This window comes from Epinephelus moara, chromosome 2, assembly GCF_006386435.1.
Source record: "Epinephelus moara isolate mb chromosome 2, YSFRI_EMoa_1.0, whole genome shotgun sequence".
In the NCBI taxonomy this organism is placed as follows: domain Eukaryota; kingdom Metazoa; phylum Chordata; class Actinopteri; order Perciformes; family Serranidae; genus Epinephelus; species Epinephelus moara.
The window spans coordinates 36,384,584-36,389,748 of record NC_065507.1 but is presented as its reverse complement, the minus strand read 5'-3'; positions in this window follow the sequence as shown (position 1 = coordinate 36,389,748).

Sequence of the window (5,165 nt, the reverse complement as noted above, 5' to 3'; positions counted from 1 at the left end):
GGGGGGCACGTGTCCCCCTCAATGTATATGGTGACTACGGCCCTGTCAGCATGCACAATTAGGCTGCAGTTGTGTGGGTGTGCAAAGGTGAAGTGGCTGGTCTTGTCATACAAAGTTTGATGGAGTGTCAACAGGACAATATGGAGATATTTGCATCTTGAAAGCCGGACTACAAATGTGGATAGACGGAGAAACACACGCAAGCCTAAGACGTGATAAGATACGATATTCCTCACTATATGAAGTGACTGATAACAAGATCTGTAAAATGGATTGTAAAGAAATTCATCAGGTTTTTATTTTGTAGACAATTAATCTGGATTTATTTTGTGGTGGTTAGCACTGTCGCCTCACAGCAAGAGGGTTGCCAGTTCGATCCTGGCTGTGGGAGTCCTTCTGTGTGGAGTTTGCATGTTCTCCCCGTGTCAGCGTGGGTTCTCTCCGGGCAATCCGGCTTCCTCCCACAGTCCAAAGACATGCAGATTGGGGACTAGGTTAATTGATAACTCTAAATTGTCCGTAGGTGTGAATGTGAGCGTAAGTGGTTGTCTGTATCTATGTGTCAGCCCTGCGATAGTCTGGCGACCTGTCCAGGGTGTACCCTGCCTCTCGCCCGATGTCAGCTGGGATAGGCTCCAGCCCCCCCGCAACCCTCAAGAGGATGAAGCAGTTAGAAGATGAATGATGAATGAATAATCTGGATTTATAGCATGATGGGATGACAGCACAATGATGTGTGTGGTATCACTGGAAAGCTCTGCTCCTGAGCTTTCATGTGATATGCATGGCATTTCTGTGCGACCCTGCATTTGCGAGTAATCCATCCAAGAGTAATGTGTGTGCAGAGCTGTATGAAAGCTCTGTTATACATAATTATAGTGTAACTTTATCATTTTTTTTTGCTGTGAAAACATTGGACTATCGACAAGTGGAAGTCTTGTCGGAAAGCTATGATTCCGTTGTTTCACGTGATATGCGTGGCTTCTCGCTATGACGCACGGTCGTGGAGAAAATCCACAGAGAAGGACAGGTGTAAATTTGGACGCACTATGCGTCGTTCGGGCTCATAGGGTTAAATGTGGGCAGGGTTGTTGTATTTCCTCATCATTGGTGACACAGATGGAAGTCTGCACCTTGTTTATCGTCCAGGGAATGGGATTACACTGGCATTTCCAGAACGAATAGAACAGGCTGGAGGGAGAGTCTCTCACTGGGATATTTAAAAATAGTGGGTATTAGTGATGGGAATTCTAGCTCTTTTTAGAGAGCCGGTTCTTTTGGCTCGGCTCACTAAAAAGAGCTGGCTCTTTCGGTTCCCAAGTGGCTCCTCAATTTTTTTTTGTTGCTTAAATGAATTTATTACCAACAATAATCTTTTTTTTATTATTATTTAAATGGCTTTATTTGTATACTGCTGCTATAAAAAATAAATGATAAAGTACAAAAAACAAACTTTTAACTATTTACAATTGAACATTTAACTATTTTAAACTTGTAACTACAGTGAATCAACGGAGAAGCTTACAGTATCACACAACAAAATATAAATTAAGATGTGCAAAACCAAAAGAAAAAAAAAACAGCATCCAGGTAACAGTTTTATTTAGTCTTTAGCGAAGATTGGCATTGAGAAAAATGAGGTGCCTCAGCTTTGAGGGGGTTGATCCAGTTTCTTCTCTCTGTTATAATCTGCCCTGTTTTGGAGAAGATTCTCTCTGAGGGGACTGATGTTGCAACAACGCACAGTCTACGTGCCATCACATGTGTAAGACGTGGGTAAACTGAAGCCTTGCTCTCCCACCAGCTTAATGGGTCTGCACTTCTCTGGAAAAGAGGCTCCTCAAGATAGGATCTCACTTCCAGTATTGCATCTGCTGAGGGATTCCTTCTTGTAGTGTCTCCACTTGCTCGTTCTTCAAAGAACCTCCAAACAGCAGATGCTTGTGGCCCCTCTTGTTCGTCCTCTGCTGCCTCTTCTCCCTCTTGGCCCCCTGGCAGTGGAGTTGGCTGGCTGGATCTTGCTGCTGCTGCAGTTATTCTCTGAATAGACTCACAAGTCAGTCTTTAGACGCTTTGCTTAACTAAAGACTGATGACTTTCTCCCTGATTTTGTGTTTAGATGGGCGGATACAATCTCAGAGTTTAAAAAAACTCCCTACGTTGCAGAACCAATAGTAAATCTGCAGGGCGGTCCTTCGGTGGCTCGCTGAACTCTTGTGCTTGTAAACATAGTCCGACTAGAAACACGTGTAGCGGTACAAAATGGCTCAGCCGCGTTCGCAGAAAACGCCGTCAAAGTTAGTGGATGTTTGTCGCGTTTGCGGCGACACATTCTCGCCAACNAGCAGTTTTGTGTTGCTATGTGTGGTATTTATTCAGTTTTGGGAAATCACGATGTCTAGAACGCATCAGTGGCTGCAGCTGACAGGCACAGCTCAGCAGCAGCAAACATGAAACTACTCCAGTTAGCTCAATAATGTTGTAACTAAGACATCCGCTGGAAAAAATATTTTCTTCACGGATGAGCACACGTTTGATAAAATGGAATTAAATCTCTCGGCATCCATTTTCAAGCTCTCTGTGTGTTTGTTTCCTTGTGGACGAGAAAAGGGGGAGCGCACATTTGCGGGAGGGCATGTCCTTTTCAAAAATGCAAGAGGCGTTGCTTTGTTGCCGGCCGTTTTCTCCGGTGTGTTAAACACACTTTAGAAAGGAGTGTCCCCAGACTATCAGAAGGCAGAGATCTCTGATTGTCTGGTGGCGAGACTATTCTCTGAAGAGCTTTAATGACAACAGCGGTTGATGAAGCTCTGAAGAGCTTCATCAACCGCTCTGTTGTCATTAAAGGCCAGCTTTTTGAATCTTGGGTCAAGATGGTGGTTTCTGAGAGAACAGTGTTGTATTCAATTTTGTGGAACTTTCTGTCCATGGATGCACAGAGAGCAGCCACTAACTCTGTCACTTTCCCTGTGGTCACTCTGGTCTGGTGCTCAGCTGTCACTCTCTGCAGACCCTTGCACAGGATAACATTCTGGAGGCTGTAACAAAGCTGAAAAGGAGAAAACAATAAGTGTTAAAATTATGCTTTATTTTATTTAGTAGTATACATTATTATCTCTGGTCATGTGTAATCTGTAGACATTGCAGCAGCAGCAACAGTTGCAGTAGAAGACCCACTGGCACCTTCATTAATGGGTTCGCTTGCTTGTCTTCTTTCCTCTTTTGCACTGATGGGTGGACACATCTCATGTGCCTGTGCAGGTTGTTTGTGGAGCCTACTCAATATGAGATTCTACTCTTGCAGACTCTACACTCTGCCTTTGCAGTATCAGTGTAATTGAAATGGTTCCAAATCTTACTGCATTTCCTGCTGTCACTCATTTTCTCAACTTTTTTTACCTTTCCAGCGTCTCCTCCTCTGTTTCTCTCTTGAGCGCCTGCTCTCTTTCTCTCTCTCGTCTCTCTCCCTCCTGTTCATGTGCTCACTGTGCTGTGTGTAGTCTCGCCACCAGACAATCAGAGATCTCCACCTTCTGATAGTCTGGGGACACTTCTTTCTAAAGTGTGTTTAACACATCGGCAAAAACGGCCGGCAACAAAGCAACGGCTCTTGCATTTTTGAAAAGGACACGCCTTCTCGGAAATGTGCGCTCCTCCTTTTCTCGTCCGCAAGTAAAAAAACACACAGAGAGCTTGAAAATGGATGCCGAGAGATTTAACTCCGTTGTATCAAACGTGTGTTCATCCGTGAAGAAAATATTTTTTCCAGCGGATGTCTTAGTTGGGGCATTCTACCGATTTTGTGCAAAGTGCTGTCCCTTGACAAAAAAACAACAAAAATGATATAATTGAGTATTCAGACATAGATATTTACAAAGATTATGTTATGGCCTATTTAAAACCAGGACATTAAATGAAAAAGTGAAAAGCTAAATATATACAAAATCACCATTTATAGGGTACTTTCTATTGGGAAGTAGCTGTCCCCAACCCTGACCTCTAAAATTCAATTCATGTAAATAACACTTAAAATATTTTTCATATTTTTTTCAAAAGTGTAATTTAAAACATCTTTGTGATTAAGTTTAAACACAAGTTGAAAGATTTAGATGTATTATGGGATTAATTTTTAAATTAAGAAACTATGCTAAAAAAAATAGTGTCCCTTGTTTTCATGTCACTACCGAAACACAAGAGTTTTAATGTTCTGGTTGAGTCTGCATTTTAGCCACACCCCTGAATTTCTGAGAAGGGGGGTAGTACTGCACCCCCGTCCCAGACAGCTGCATGGTAAGTCGCTGACTCACATGTTCTCTTCAATTATGTAAAAATTTGAAGGGGTTATGCAAAATATTATGTTTTCCTGTATGAACAACTCTTCAAACATGTGCTTGTTAGCCATGTGACTGCTAGCATTCTTTAGTTATCCTGAAAAATAGCTAGGAATGTCACTACCGAAACAGTCACTACCGAAACCTATGGTAAAGTTTCAGTAGTGACATGATCATTTCGGTAGTGACAAAATGGAATGATCAGTAGTTAAACCCCATAATTTTGTGGTCCAAAGTCTTGCTCTTCTCTGCTTTGCTCTACTGTGCTCTACTCTACCCTGGTCTACTCTACACTGCTTTACTCTATACTCTACTCTTCTCTACTCTACTCTGCTTTACTCTATTCTGCTCTACTCTGCTCTACTCTACTCTGCTCTACTCTACTATACTATAATCTACTCTGCTCTGTTCTACTCTGCTCTACTTTGCACAACTCTACTCTACTCTACTCTGCTCTACTATACTCTTCTCTACTCTACTCTACTATGCTCTGCTATACTCTATAATCTGTTCTACTCTGCTCTACTTTGCTCTACTCTGCTCTACTCTGCTCTGTTCTACTCTGCTCTACTTTGCTTTACTCTGCTGTGTTCTACTCTGCTCTACTTTGCACTGCTCTGCCACACCCCTATACTCTGCTCTGCTCTACTCTACTATGCTCTGCTCTACTCTATTCTGCTCTGCTCTACTCTACTATACTCTGCTCCACTCTATAATCTGCTCAACTCTGCTCTACTCTACTCTGCTCTACTCTACTATACTCTGCCTGACTCTGCTCTACTCTACTCTGCTCTACTCTATTCTGCTCTGCTTTGCTCTACTCTGCTCTACTCT